Genomic DNA, 17,105 nt, shown 5'->3' with positions numbered 1-17,105 from the left:
TCTTAACGGTAAAATGTAATAATAACACCTACTGGTAATAAAACAATTCAGTACAACTCCCTAGCACTTAGTAAAATAATACTAGCTCTCACTAAGCACTAAAAAAATAATCCTCATCAAAATTACTAAATTACCCCCACTCATAAAATGACCAAAATACCCCTGAGTCCAAAATGACTACAATACCCTTCTAACACTGAATTCTACACTCTCAACCAAAAATACACACAGAAGCAATTAATCACATATGAGCACATACAAATATACATAAAAGCAATTAAATAAATAATAAAACAAATCTAGCGAAAAATCGGGCTGTTACAACTCTCCCCCACTAAAATAATTTTCGCCCTCGAAAATTACCTGAACGAACCAATTCTGGATACGAAACCCTCATCCTACTCTCCGATTCCCAAGTGGCACTCTCACTAGTTGGTCCAACCCAAATCACTTTAACCAAAACGATCTCCTTGCCACGCAAACGCTTCACCTCCCGATCTTCAATCCTAACTGGCTAAGTCTCAACGATCAAATTATCTCTTACTTCCAAATCATCCACTTGAATCACATGAGACGCATCATACACATACTTCCGCAACTGAGACACATGAAACACATCATGAAGATTCGACAGAGATGGTGGTAACGCAATCCGATACGCTACAACCCCAACCTTCTCAATAATCTCAAACAGTCCAACAAAACGAGGAGTCAACTTCCGACACTTCAAAGTACGACCAACACCGGTTACAGGATTCACTCTCAAAAACACATGATCACCAACCTGAAACTCAATGTCCTTCCTCTTCTTATCATGATAACTCTTCTGCCTACTCTAAGATGCTCTCATCTTCTCTTGAATCATCTTAACTTTTTCCGTTGTCTCTTGCACAACCTCCGGTCCTAACAAAGCACTTTCACCTGACTCGTACCAACATAACGACGTCCTACACCTCCGACCATACAAAGTCTCAAACGGTGCCATTCCGATACTAGAATGAAAACTATTGTTGTAAGTAAACTCAATCAACGATAACCATTCGACCCAACTGACACCCTGCTCCAAAACACAAGCCCTCAAGAAATCTTCAAAACTCTGAATAGTCCTCTCCGTCTGACCATCAGTCTGGGGATGATAAGCAGAACTCAACCTCAACTTAGTTCCCAAAGCTGCTTGCAAACTCTCCCAAAACTTGGAAGTAAACCTTGGATCCCGATCCGACACAATACTAGAAGGAATACCATGCAACCTAACAATCTGCTCAATGTAGATCTCAGCCAACTTTGCCACAGACATACCGGTCTTGATAGGAACAAAATGTGTCGACTTCGTCAACCGGTCAACAATCACCCAAATCGAATCAAAACTATTCACAGTTTTCGGCAACGCTCCAACAAAATCCATAGAGATACTATCCCACTTCCACTCTAGCACAAACAACGGTTGCATCAAACCCGACGGTTTCTGATGTTCAATCTTAGACTTCTGACAAACCAAACAAGCATACACAAATTCCGCAATCTCCTTCTTCATCCCAAGCCACCAAAACAACCTCATCAAATCCTGATACATCTTAGTCGCTCCTGGATGAATACTCAAACTACTTCTGTGACCTTCTTCCAAAATCCGTCTCTTAAGCTCAAGAACATTTGGTACACAAACACGATCACAAAACATCAAAACACCGTTCTCACCCAACCTGAAATCTCCACCCTTACCTTGATTAACCAACATCACACGATCTACAAGTTCCAATTCTTCCTTCTGACCATTCTTGATCTCTTCCAAGATATTACTCGTCAGCTTCAACATTCCCAAGCTCACACCATCCGACGTCAACTCACTAACCAAACTCATATCTCAAAACTGCTCAACCAACTCCAACTCTTTAACCATCAAAGCAGACATATGCAACGACTTCCTACTCAAAGCATCAGCAACAACATTCGCCTTTCCAGGATGATAACTCAACTGAAAATCGAAATCCTTAAGATACTCCAACCATCTTCTCTGCCTCATATTCAACTCCTTCGGATCAAACAAGTACTTCAAACTCTTGTGGTCACTGAACACTTCAAACTTAGAACCATACAAATAGTGCCTCCAAATCTTCAACACAAACATAACAGCTGCCAATTCCAAATCATGAGTCGGATAGTTCTTCCCATGCATTTTCAACTGCCTCGAAGCATAAGCCATAACCTGACAATTCTGCATAAGCACACCACCAAGACCCATCTTAGAAGCATCACAATACACAATAACGATTCCTTCGGATTCTGCAAAATCAACACTGGAGTTGAAGTCAACCTCTTCTTTAACTCTTGAAAACTCTTCTCACACTTAGCATCCCACACATAAGCTTGTCCTTTCTGAGTCAACTGTGTCAACAGCAACGCCAACTTAGAGAATCCCTCAATGAACCTCTGATAATAACCTGCCAAACCAAGAAAGCTTCTAACTTCAAAAACAGACTTAGGTGATTCCCACTGCAACACTGCATCAACCTTTGACGGTTCCACGACAATACCACCTTTAGAAATCACATGACTAAGGAAACTTACTTCCCGCAACCAAAACTCACACTTCGACAACTTAGCAAACAACTTCTTCTCCTTTAAGACACCCAACACAATCCTCAAATGCTCTGCATGCTCTTCTTTAGACTTCGAATACACCAAAATATCATCTATAAACACCACCACAAAACGGTCCAAAAAAGGATGAAATATTCTATTCATATATTCCATGAAGACACCTTGTGCATTAGATACTCCAAATGGCATCACAGAATACTCATAGTGTCCATACCTTGTTTGGAACACAGTTTTGGATATATGTTCCGCCTTTACTCTAATCTGATGATATCCTGACTTCAAATCAATCTTGCTAAACACTTCCGCACCAACCAACTGATCCATCAAATCATCAATCCTCGGAAGCGGATACCGATTCTTAATTGTCACCTTATTCAACTGCCGATAATCCACACACAACCTCATGCTTCCATCCTTCTTCTTTAACCAACAACACAGGAGCACCCCACGGAGAAACACTCGGCCTGATAAACTGCTTCTCAAGCAACTTTCCAACTGATTCTTCAACTCACCCAACTCTGATGTAGACATCCGATACGGCGCAATCGAAATAGGACTCGTTCCTGGTACCAAATCAATTGTAAACTCAACTTCCCTCTCACTACTCTCCTTCTGGAAACTCTTGCACTACCGGTAAATCACCAACTCCTTTCTCACTACTCTCCTTCAAGGAAGCAAACATCATAAACACACTAGCTTCACCATCCAAAGACTTCTTCACTTGCTCCGCGGTCAAGAACTTCTCACCTTCCTCAGCCACCGGCTTAGAAAACATTATACTCTTCGTCAAACAATTAATGCTAACACCAAAAGTCAACATCCAATCCATACTAAAAATCACGTCCATATGCTTCAACGGAAGACACACAAGATCCAACTCAAAATCAACGTTACAAAAACTAACAGGACACTTAATCACTTTATCATTTTTACAAAAGAATCCAATTTTCAATGCAAAACATGTTAAGACTTGATGGAACCAATCACAACCAATTTTAGAAATCATATAAACATTATACAACTTTAACCCCACTCCCTTTTCCGGAGAAAATGAGTTTCAGAAAAATCGACATTCTTGGACAATTTTCAAAAATAAGTTCAAAATCACAAAATCAAGTCCAATCTCATCTATGAGATGTTCCAGTAGGTTAAAGAGTTAAAACAGTAGTTAAACATGTTGAAAGAAGCATCTTAGAAAGTTCGGATCGGCCCCCAATTACTCAAAACGACAAAAACGGGGTTTCTTGTTTCTGGAAATCCTGCCCGGCACGCCATCTGTCCTCGTGACGGGAATTGCATAGAACAACAACCCCGTTCTTGTGTTTTCCCTTACGAGAACCCACTAATTTTCAATCCAAATCCCCAATTTTGATCCTCTTGACCCCAAATTTGTTTAAAAAAGTTGTTTACAGGTATATGCATATTATAAGACACACAAACATGCATCAAATTTGATATTAAAACATCACTTCAACAAATTTCACCATTTCACCAAAACTTCCACAACTTTCAACAACAACAACAAATCTCATCACCAATTCACAATTTCAATGATACCCATTACATCAATTCAACAACAACATATGTCAAGATAAAAACAACAACATTTGAACATGAATTCATTCATAATTCAACAACCACAACTTAATTCATCATTAATTTCAAACGAAAACACATCATGTTCATATATACCCATTTTGACATACAAATTCAACAACAACAACACAATTATCATTCAATTCATGTATATAATCTTATTATCAAAATTTAAGCACGAATTTCTACAACTAAATTCAAATTAACCACTTAATCAAAGAATTAGGGAAGAACTACAACTATTAATTATGATTAAAGTCTAACCCTCTTACCTTAATTCTTCACAAAATCAACCAGGGCTTCACTTTAGCTCCCAAAACTTGAATCTCTAGCCTCCTCTAGCTCTCTCTAGATCTTCCTCTTCAAACCCTTTCTCTTCTCTTGCTCTTTCTCTCTCTACCTCTTCTCTCAAAATGAAAAATGATGGTGTAACCCTATTTCTCTCAAAGAATAGTGTTTATATAGACTCTACATGATTGAGCTCAACTTACAATGCCTTAATAGGCCTAACCCATTACTAATTTAATTCAAAATGTTATTACTCTCTTAAAGGTAAAATGTAATAATAATGGTCACCTACTGGTAATAAAACAATTCACTACAACTCCCTAGCACTTAGTAAAATAATACTAGCTCTCACTAAGCACTAAAAAATAGTCCTCATCAAAATTACTAAATTACCCCCACTCACAAAATGACCAAAATACCCCTGAGTTCAAAATGACTAAAATTCTCTTCTAACACCAAATTCTACACTCCCAACCAAAAATACACACAGAGGCAATTAATCACATATGAGCACATATAAATATACATAAAAGCAATTAAATAAATAATAAAACAAATCTAGCGAAAAATTGAGCTGTTACAATTGATGTTGAGGCAGAGTAGGAGTATTGATTGGGAAATTGTATCTAGGTGGCTGTATAGGTGTGAAGTTTTGTTTCATCTTCTGCCGAGATGAACCAAGATGAGGAAAAGTAGGAGTATTTATTGGAAAATGGTATGTTGGTCCCCTAACAGGTGTGAGATTGGAAAAAATTAAATTAACGCATCTGAGTTAAATGAATATTGAACATGCAAGAAGTGAGTTAAAGATATTCAAACCTTTTTGGTTGAGAAATCTTGGAAACTGACATGGTTTTGCGAGAGAGAGAGAGACTCCTTTTCTTCAAAGCTATAGAGTTGTGTAAAATGTTGTGGTTCCAAGATTTTGTTGCCGTAAGGGTCTCTATACCAACTCAATGACATCTATAGCCTAGCAGGTAATAGCGTGCATGAGAGAACAGTGGGGTTTAAAAGTGTGTAATCTTGGATATAGTCTGAAAAGTTAATCAACTTCCTAAAGTTTACAGAAATATCCTCAGGTTGGAACTATTAAGTACATATATTAAAGTGGCAATAGTGGAAGTTCAAGTTAATTGGTCTTTAAGAAAAGGCTAACCAAAAAAAGCACTGTAAAATTCCAATGTTATCCCTCATTGAAAATGACATGGTAGTTATAAGAAAGGATAAAATGGGATGAAATTGGTGTTTCAAAAATCGGAGTGATTTGAAGCTATCAGAGGACTGTAAAAAACCTGTATTACCCTTAAGTAGGATTGATAAAGCACTGTAAAAAACCTGTATTTTGAAAAAGACACTATCTTTCCAACCAGGCTCCAAGGGCAAACATATGCCTAACTACGGAGGCTCACATGGATGGTGACGAACTTGCACGTCCTTTGAACGCATATGCAGTCAAGATATACTTTGTCTAAAACCTGAAAATTTAAGAATAGCTCCGTAAGTCGCAAACAGCTTAGGCAAAAAAGAGCGTCTCGGTGGATTGAAAACCCGAAAGGGCGGTCTAGGCAAAAATTAGAGACATTAAATAGAAAATGATTATCCTGATAGGTTGAAAACCCGAAAGCGCGATCTATGCAAAAATTAAGGATCATGACAAAGTAACTGCATCAGGTCGGACATGATTCATTTGGGGCATCTTAATTGTCAAAAGGCCTCCGATTTGAAGCATCTGCAAATCAAAAATTCGGAACGGTGGAATTCAAAGTTGTTAGGGAGAATAGCAGTTATTGTGTTCAATGTACCTTTCCCATATATTTACCATTTTCCAAATTTTTCAAAGATTCGTGGAGCCACATTATTGGCAGGCCACCACTCAATTAATAAAATTTGAGCTTGTGCCCATTTATTTGGAATTCTCATTCATTCTGTTTGCAAAATTTCTTCTATTTTTGATGTCAGTACTTGAAGCAAAATTTTTCAAAAAAACTTTTTCACATCTTTTGAAAAGTGTAAACAACAAACACACTCTCTTTTAACTTGTGAGTAGATGAAGCATACGTCAACATCCGCCTCGAGAATGGTTAAACTCTGTAAGGGAAACATGGCTAAACGTTGTGGGAGGACTTCTGTCAAAAAAAGAATGAATTGACTAAAGTATATAAGAAATTATATTCTTTAAATTGATGATTTGAAGGTTATGATTATAATACAATAGCAATGGCAATCAAGATAGATTAGAATCAACTTTGATCAACATGAAATACTTTTATAAAATAAGTTTCTTAATTCAATCAATTCATATAAGTACTAATTGATTTCAAAAGAACTACTCCCTCCGATCCTATTTACAAGAGAAAGTTGACTTTTTAGATACATTGAATAATGTATGTATCTAGTCAAGAACCTAAACTAAATACGTAAATTATTTAATGTATCAAAAAAGTAAATTGTCTCTTGTAAATAGGACCGGAGGGAGTATTGTCCTTTTCGCATTTTATGCACAATTTATAGTTTCCAAAGCAAATTTGTGTGGTTACATCAAACAATATATCATCGGCGTTCAATAACGAACGCATAATGGTGTTCGAATCAGCTTCCCTGAATATTAAGTAAACACTAAAGAAAACAAAATAGAGATATACGAAAGGAAATTCAAACAACAAAACATTAAAAAGCATAATTTGTCCTTGAAGGTACATTTGTCTTCACAATCATAAGCATTAAGTAGCAAATTAGAAATTGGTTAACAATAAAATCTGATACATACTATTTAAAAACGACAACAGTAAATAAAACATCATTGGCTATATCAAAGTTGTCCCTTGTTATATCATATCATACCATTTTCACTTTTCTGGTTGCTCAACCTTAACACGGACAATCTTTGCTGGTTTCGTTGATGAAGCTGCAACACTCTCAACATCGACATCATCAACAGCGTGATCATTATTGGATGACCTTTCCGAACCTATCTTTCAAAACAATTGCAAATCCGGAAACCTTTTTCGGCAGCCTCGGCCAGCACCCAATATAGAGAGGAGAAACACTCAAAAAGATTTCAACAATCACCATTGTAAAAATCATCATCAGAAACCATCTTGCAGCAACCTCCAACACATAAACCTCCATTCAGAAAATAAGAAATTAATAAGAGATGAGCTAATCAAGGAAATGAATTGAAAAAGAAAATGAGATGAATGTAAATTAAAGCTGAATTGAACAATGAACTTGCCTTTTGCCTTTCTTGTAAATTTTGAACAACAATTAAATCCACCCACTCTAGCGCTGCAGAATTAGATTTTCTATGCATGTCTTCCCAATGAATGCCTCTCTCTTCCTTTGAAATTTGATCACACGCATGGGTTGTTTCATTTTCCCAATACACGGTTAAGTTTTGAACATGCTGTATTTCATTTTGGTGGGCCAGGCTAAGTTGAAAAGGTGTTTACGGGAGAGTAAAAATTTGAAAGCAGATTAACTAAGAAGGTGGGAGGCCACTATTTATAGTCATGATATAAAGTGGATTAATATGTGAAAAGTTGTTTTGTTTCCAGCAAGGTATTCCTGCAGTCATAATTTAATGCATTACATTTATCAAGCAAAGGGACTTTGAAAGTGACTCAGCATAGGAACCCTAAAAGCCTCATCACTCGGAGAACAGTGCAAACATCACTAATTACCACCGAAAATTTAAATTTCATGGGATATGGGAGGGAAAATTTTTAGGGTTACAAACATTAGTATTTAAAGCATCGAAAATAGAGGGAAATAATTAGGGTTAATTGTAGCCTAAACTAATAAGCATTGAGAATAAAGGAAAGGATATGCATGTTTTCTAAGTTGAGCTTTCACAAAATTGTTGGCTAAGTACATGTAACATAATTAAAGGATATCACTTCCATTCGTACACTACATGAAAATCACGGATTCGCTACGAAACAAATCGTAGCTATCGCACAACTAATTTCTAGCAAAAACTCATTTACCTACCATTTAGTTGTGATTTAGCTGTCACACTGGCCGTAGCATGGATTGGGCGGCAAATTATCTATCAAAATATTTCCTAGCTAATTGGCAACTAATATTTAGAATTACCTAGCTATTTTCAAACTAATACCTAGCAAAATACTATTCAAAATTTAAGTTTCCTAACAATTTGACTAGGATAATGCCTCAATAATTTTAAAGTAAATCTCTAGACGCGAGTTCCTAGCAATTTCGTAGTTCCTTCCTAGCTATTTATATTATTATAATATTATTTTTTTGGTGCATCTAATCAGAAAGTGATTAAGCTAGTTTGTGAAAAATAAACTTAAAAAGTTCAGTAAAATTCCCTTCTTCTCCATATATTGACTTGGTGCTTCTGAACAATTGAGTTTATCACAAGCAATGTAACAATGGAAATAAAGTCTAAAGATATGACACATGTTCTTACAACTAACATACGTTTTTCAATCCTCAATAATACATAACAACGTGGCAGAAAATAATCCAAGACAAAAGTTTACATTCTAAACCACGGAGACGTGCCATAGCACAACTTATGTCCTTTCACAACTTGTCCTCCAACGAGATCTTCATCCTTGATGCTTCAAGTTTATCAAAGTGCCTCTGATGGCAAGCACATAACAAGGCATATTCACTAACCTTGACCATTTTAGTTCCTTTGTCAACAACAAGAGCTTGAATGTCCTTTCATCACCAATCTTTCAACAACCTGTATAATAAAAAGCATCAGCTTAAACATTATCAATGAGTTGTTAACGTCTGCCTTTGAATTAAAAGGTTTAGAATAATCTGGGTCTTCAATAGTATTGTTTCTTGGTGCACTACAAGGTCTGAGAAAAAGGGTAATCTAATAGATGGGGGAAGGTAGATAGCATACAACCATAAAACATAATCTCATAAGGTCATGGATATAAAAAACTACAGATAAATCTCCACCCTTGTAATGTAGTATAAATCATTCTTTAAATCAGAAATTGAGTTTTTATACAAAAACATAGGAATGAATACTAGCAGGTCAACGCAAAAGCTAATGTTGTCTGCTACAGGAGCTAGCAACAATAACAGAAATTGAGATTTTAAATCAGAAAATAATACTATCACCTTAAAGCAAAAGCTAATGTTGCTCTGCTATAGCAGCTAGCAACATTTACAGAAACTGAGATTTGTAAACAAAAACATATGAATGAGTTGAGATTTTTATAAAAATTGATGGCAGACCTTACATAGTTGCACAGAGAAGCATATAAGCAAGAGTCGACATTAACAGGACAATTGGTGAAAAATAACTCATTTGAGAAGTGAGAATTGGGAACCGTTGGTTTAAATTTGGGATAGGTTTGAAGGTTAGCATATAAAGTAGTGACCCCTGGCCATGTTTCCTCTGTTTGGGTACAAAACATTCTTCATATATAGAAAAAGGCTTTGTATGTTCGATTGAAAACATCTAAAGAAGAGCATTTCTAAATAAAGGAAATAAGGTAAATAAGCTTTTGTTATTTTTCATTATAGTAAAACGATCTACTGATTGCAAGAGCATAAAACATTACCTGCTATTATATAATGCTCTTTGCATCAACAAGTTGAGCTTCAAGCTCAGATTCAAGCTCAAATTCCTTCTCAGTAGCTGGACCACACTACAAAAATTGTCACCAATATCTGATCTGTCTGTCCTCCGATATGTAAAAATGAAACTGATGAATATACAAAAGTACACATAACAGCCCCAAAATATAACCATAACATGGATCACATTCTATATCAATAAATCAGCCACTACAACTGCAAAAATAAAACACAAGTAGCGATGTGTCAGCAACTCAACATTGCTTCCCTAATACACCCAAAATCAGTCCCAAATTGCTCAAAAAGCTCTGCATACAAGACAGCTCCCCAAAGGTACACAACTAGCCAGCCAAAAATTCTTTTAGAAAGGATTGTTTTTAGAAAATACAAAACCAATTATTTCAACAAAATTAAGCTAAACTAAACAACCATTCAAGTGTTCATCAGAAATTCTTTTGCCTCATATCAAGTGGGTGTGGATTATCATCCCATTAATCGTTAGGTAATAATGATGGATCATTTGTGATTTAGTGAAAGCTATAAAACATCCTTACATGCCTAATGCTTTAATTTTGACAAGCTAAACTCTAACACATAAGAATGCTTTCAGCTTCACATGCATCGTATCAATAGACTACCATGACCAAAATAGGACCTCAACCTACCTGCTATAAAATAGGCTACCAATCACAAATTATCGTTATCAGAGCATCCAACCCTATATCATGTTCTACCTTCTACACTTGAATATGGCAGGTAAGGGATTAAATAAGCTCAAGAGACTTAAGTTTAAGGTATACTAAATTAGTTCCTGACACATGCTAGCAGCCTGTACCTACCAAGCATTTATTCAATACGTCAGACTTCCTCAAAATACCTCTTATTCATTAATATATAAATCATTGGCAAAGAGTATCCTAGATGACAATATGTTAAAATCTTCAAAGAGGTGTACTTGATGTTATACATGAAATTCGACAAATTTAACCAGAACTTTTGAAATTAAGTTATATGTTACATTTTAGTAAACCAATTATCCTTCCAGAAGTAAGAGGAAGTGGGTACCTAACAATTTAAGGTTATAACCATTAAAGTAATGAACACAAAAAAAAAATGAAGAAAATTGAAGTGTAGCAAAGAATATCATAAATTGAGCTTAAGACTAATAAGTGATCGCTTGATGTTTGAACAACTAATTCACCTTGTATGGTATTACATTGCTTCAGCTTAATTCCCGCAGCAAGTAGAAGCTGAAAAATGCAAATTATAAAAAGAAAATTACGACAAAAGGTTTAGAAAAGAAGTACATAAACTTTCATAGAGAAAATTTACATGCCAATGCATACTCTTTTGACAAGACAAAATTTATTGGACATTAGTTTACATACATGCCTATACATACTCAGCAAAGTTGTCAGCAAGTCAATTAAAATAACTATGTGTACGTAAATTGTTAGGAACCAAAACACAGAAAACAATATTTATCACAAATAACAAGCGAGAGTAATGATAAGAGAACTTTATTGATGGAAAACAATGGAGATTTACAGAAAAAGGGGAAAGTATGATCCCTAGATTTGACCAGAGCTAAGCTCTTATAGGGCAGCTCACAACTGCCTATTCATACTAACAACTTCTAAGATCCAAAGGTATCTACTCTCAACCCTACTCACTCCTTATATAAAGAAAAGATGGCTTGTTCTCTACTCTCCCTGCCATGTCACCAAATATCTAACTAATCTTTAGAGTTCTTCTTATACCTTCTAGAATAAACTTGCCAAACCTTGGGTCCCACTGTAGTATTCTGCACCAATGACTCAGCATACCCCTCCCCATACTTACGAGGCCTAACAATACTGCCTCCAGAAAGCACTGCCTTGTCCTCAAGGCAGAAGTTGGGAAACTGACTCCTTATAGTTAATGCTTCCTCCCAAGTGGCTTCTTCTACTCTTTGACCCTTCCATTGTACGAGCACCTGATTGATCACGTCCCCTTGTACTTGAATTGTTCTTTGAGCAAACACCGCTTCTGGTTCAATCAGAACACCCTTATCTCGTTCCAATTCTGGTAGCTCTTCTTCTTCATGATAATTCCCCACATCTTTTTTTAATAATGTTACATGGAAAACTGGGTGAACACGTGACCCTTCTGGTAGTTTCAACTTGTAAGCCACTGCTCCTACGCGTGCCATCACATGATAGGGACCATAGTACCTGGCTACTAGTTTAGCATGAATTCTGGAGACAACTGACTGCTGCCTATGGGGTCTTAACTTCACAAATACCCATTCTCCTATTTCAAAGCTTCTGTCACATCTTTTCTTGTCTACCTACTGCTTCATTCTGTCCTGGGCTCTCAGCAATTGAGCCCTTAGCTGTCTTAAAGCCTCATCCTTGTCCTGTAGTTCCCGATGCACAGCTTCAACTCTGGTCTCCCCTTGTACCCAGTGTATAATGACTGGAGGTACTCTGCCATATACAATCTCGAAAGGCGTTTGACCAGTAGATGCATGGTAACTGGTATTAAACCAGTACTCAGCCCAAAATATCTAGTTGGCCCATTTTTTTGGCTGATCAGCAATGAAGCACCATAAATATGTCTTTAAGCAACGGTTCACCACTTCCGTTTGTCAATCAGTCTCCGGACGGTACGCAGTACCCATTTTCAACTTGGTGCCTTGTAACTTGAATAGCTCTTTCTAGAAGTTACTCATGAAGATTGGATCTCTGTCACTTACTATTGAGAGTGGCACCCCATGTAACTGGACAATTTCCTTAGTGAACACTTCTGCAATGATTTTGGCCGTATAAGGATGCTTCAAAGGGATAAAGTGAGAATACTTGGACAGTCTATCCACTACTACCAACAATGCTTCGTATCCTTTGGATTTGGGTAGCCCTGTGACAAAATCCATAGATAAGTCCTCCCAAATACAATTTTGCATAGGAAGAGGTTGTAACAGTCCACCCGTGAGCTAGCCAAGTATTTCTGCCTTTGACAAATATCATAGTTTCTAACAAACTCTTGCACTGTATTCTTCATACCCACCCAGTAAACATTAGCAGCCAACCTTCTATTGGTTCTGTAGAATCCAGAGTGCCCTCCTTGGGGTGTTGCGTGAAATTCTGCTAGTAAGGTAAGGATCATGACAGATTTGTTAGACAGCACCAGCCTTCCTTCATATAACAACACTCCCTGCCGATACTCATAACCAGGTTTGGAGTTCATATCCTTCTGTAATTCACTAATTATCTACTGCACTTGTGTATCTTGTGCCAGTTCTGCTCGCAGCACCTTCTCATCTTTCCATTGTACACTAGTGAGTCCCTGGCATAGTTCCCCATCCTCTTTCACTCGTGAAAGTGAATCTGCACCTCTATTGAGTTTCTCGGGCTTGTAAATGATCTCAAATTCATAGCCTAGTAGCTTAGCAGCCCGGTTTTGCTGTTCAGCAGTAACCACTCATTGTTGCAGCAACTGTTTAAGGCTTTTCTGATCTGTGGACACAACAAACCTTCTACCCAACAAATATGGTCTCCAATGTTGAATTTCTAGCACAACAACCATTAGTTCCTTCTCGTATGCAGACTTGGTGAGGTTTCTGACTCCTAAAGCCTTATTGTAGTACGCTACTGGCCTCTTTTCTTGCATGAGTATTGCTCCAATTCCTCCTCCGGAAGCATCGCACTCTATAATGAATTCCTTATTGAAATCAGGAAGGTCCAATATTGGTGCAGTGGTGAGCCTCCTTTTTAAGTCATTAAAAGCTTCCTGTGTCTTCTCATTCCATGAAAACGCATATTTCTTTGTAAGTTCAGTCAAAGGTTTGGCTATTTTGCCATAATCTTTGATGAATTTTCTATAGTAGCCTGTCAAGCCCAAGAACCCTCTTACTCCCTTCACATTTTTTGGTCTTGGCCAGTTAGTGACACTAGCTATTTTGCTAGGATCCACTGCAACTCCCTCTTGTGAAATCAGATGTCCTAAGTACTCTACAGATTCTTTCCCAAAGTAACATTTTTTCTTGTTGGCTACCAACCCATGTGACTGCATAATTTTTAAAACCTCCTCTACGTGCTCCAAGTGTTCCTGCCAGTTTTTACTATATACTAAAATGTCGTCAAAAAATACTAACACAAACTTCCTTAAAAAGGGTCGGAATACATCATTCCTGAGACTCTGAAAGGTAGATGGAGCATTCATCAACCTAAAAGGCATCACCAGAAACTCATAATGGCCTTCATGTGTCCGAAAAGTCGTCTTATGAATATCTTCTTCTTTCACCCTTACTTGATGATAACCGGATTTTACGTCCAATTTGGAATACTATCTAGCACCATGCAGCTCATCTAGCAGTTCCTCAATTACTGGTATTGGAAACTTGTCGGCTACAGTTGCCTTATTAAGCGCCCTATAATCAATGCACATCCTCCACGAGTTGTCCTTCTTTTTCACAAGGATGACGGGACTTGAAAAAGAACTAGTGTTGTGGCGAATAATTCCAGCTTGCAGCATTTCACTAACCTGCTTTTCAATCTCATTTTTGTGGTGGTGAGAGTATCTATAAGGCCTCACATTAACTACCCCCTCTCCTTCCTTTAAAGTGATCACATGTTCTTTTTTTTCTCTTTGGTGGTAATCCTTTAGGCTCTTGGAATACTTCTTCATACTTCAGCAATAACCCTTCTAGTTCCTTGGATTGCTCTCTAGCCAACGACCTGATGTTCCCATCCTCTCACTGTTTTCCTTCTATTATCCAGCAGCCAACACCCTTCCTCCTGGATTTACAAATAATGCTTTGCAATGTTTCAAAAGCACCTCCTTCTACATCCATCCCTTTTACAGTTACCCATTCCTTGTTGTGCCAAAAACTCATAGTCTGTTTCTTCCAGTTTACAATCATATTTCCCAGCGTAAGCAACCAATCCATCCCCAACACCATGTCCACTCCACTCCATCCCTTAGTTTGATACTCATAGTTGGAGTGTCAACCACATCCCAATTCATTTTTTGTACCAGTTTCTATGAAATGAAATTGTGGGTGGCTCCACTATCGACCAAAACCACTACAGGAACTTCATGAATCACTCCTTTCAGCTTGATAGTTCGCAGTCTCGTAGGATCAGGTTGACCCAGGTGATACAAACTCATCATACTCATCTCACCATCTCCTTCTTCTTCGTCATCCACCTCAACTGCTAACAACTTCCCTTCTGAACCTCCGTCTTCCTCCTCCTCAACTATCAGTACCCTCAGCTGCTTATCTGGGCATTGATGCATTGGATGGAAGGGACCTCCACACTTGAAACATAACCCCTTTTGCTTCCTTTCCATCAATTCATTGTAGGACAAATGAGTGAATCCCCGGTCACGAGGTCCACTTCTTTTTCTGTCAAATTGGGCTTGTTTCTCACCTTTAGGCCCAACCCCATTACCCTTGGACCCTACTGCTGACCCATGCTCTCCATTGCCTTTGACAATGACCCAATCATTCCCACTTCCTTTACTAGCTCCATAGATACCTCCCCGGTTCGACCCATGACCCGATTTGACATGCTTATTGTACCCAGAACCTGCATCATCTTTTGTCTCTCTTTCTACTGCCCTGGAAACCTGCAACACCTTCGAACAACTAAGATTTCCCATTACCGACAAACTCCTGACCTTCCCCCGTATCTCTTCCTTCAGTCCATGTAAAAAGTAGCCCAGAAATTGTTTATCTGGTAATCTGGGTATTTGAGCAGTGAGATACTCAAACTCTGTAATGTTTTCATCCACACTCCCTACCTGACGGAGCTCTGTCAATTGTTCGTAAATATCACCATCTCCGTGACCACCGTACCTTTCCAGTAATGCATCTTTCAAGAGCTCCCATGTCAATTCCTCTTCATCGTTGAGCAATGAATTGAAGAAGTGAATGGTTGGACCCTCCATACACAACTGAGCTAGATTCACCTTCACTTCTGGAATTGTATCTTGTACCAGGAAATACATCTCCGCCCGCGAAATCCATCCCGCCGGATCTTTTCCGTCGAACATCGGAAGTTCGACCTTCTTGACCGACTGTCGGAAATCTGCTAACCCCTCTCCCTGAAGCTTACTCGTACTTGATTTCTCGGTAACTCTCACCGATCCATCACCGGTGTTCTTTTCCAGACTCCCTCCGTCGAGAACAATTTTGTCATCTACTCGGAACGTCTTTCCCAAGCTCCTTTCAAGTAGCACAAGGAGCGCCGTTTGATTTCGTTCCATCGCTGTCAACGTCAGCTTCACCCCCCGAGATCTCATCCTCTAATGCTGCGATCTTCGCTTCCATACTCTTGAGTGTGGCTAACTGAGTCTTCTTGGGTGGCATTCACCGATCCTCTAACAATAATCCGGTAGGTCGGACCAAATTGTTAGGAACCAAAACACAGAAAACAATATTTATCACAAATAACAAGCAAGAGTAATGATAAGAGAACTTTATTGATGGAAAACAATGGAGATTTACATAAAAAGGGGAAAGTATGATCCCTAGATCTGACCAGAGCTTAGCTCCTATAGGATAGCTCACAGCTGCCTATTCATACCAACAACTTCTAAGATCCAAAGGTATCTACTCTCAACCCCACTCACTCCTTATATAAAGAAAAGATGGCTTGTTCTCTACTCTCTCTGCCACGTCTCCAAATATCTAACTAATCTTTAGAGGCCTTTTTACACCTTTTAGAATAAACTTGCCAAACCTTGGGTCCCACCGTAGTATTCTGCACTAATGACTCAGCATACCCCTCCCCATACTTACGAGGCCTGACATAAATTGCTATGTTAGAGCAGAGGATTTCTGCAATAAAAACAAGTTCAGAAAATTAAAACAATTCACTCTACATGTCTCCATCCCAATCCCAACAGTTCACTGTATGTTGTGACTATCTAAGCAGTAAAGACAAACAACTAATTCAGTTCGCAACTCTCTACATTGGTCTTAATCTAAATACAAAGCTATAAAAGTTTACTGTAAGTTGTGACTGCCACACTCTAATTGACTGTCATTAGTGTTCCTGTGGAAG

The 17,105-nt window shown here is 38.0% G+C and overlaps 1 pseudogene; it reads right to left on the bottom strand.

Moving 5' to 3' along the window:
• Window positions 1-14,379: 14,379 nt before the first annotated feature.
• On the bottom strand, window positions 14,380-16,408 carry LOC146915418 (uncharacterized; annotated as a pseudogene).
• Between the last annotated feature and the right edge of the window lie 697 nt (window positions 16,409-17,105).

The sequence above is a fragment of the Medicago sativa genome, chromosome 6 (genome assembly GCF_051527215.1).
Source record: "Medicago sativa cultivar Bolivia chromosome 6, Bolivia_mono, whole genome shotgun sequence".
NCBI classification, from domain to species: domain Eukaryota; kingdom Viridiplantae; phylum Streptophyta; class Magnoliopsida; order Fabales; family Fabaceae; genus Medicago; species Medicago sativa.
Note: the sequence above shows the minus strand (reverse complement) of the source record. Positions and strands in the feature narration are given on the sequence as shown.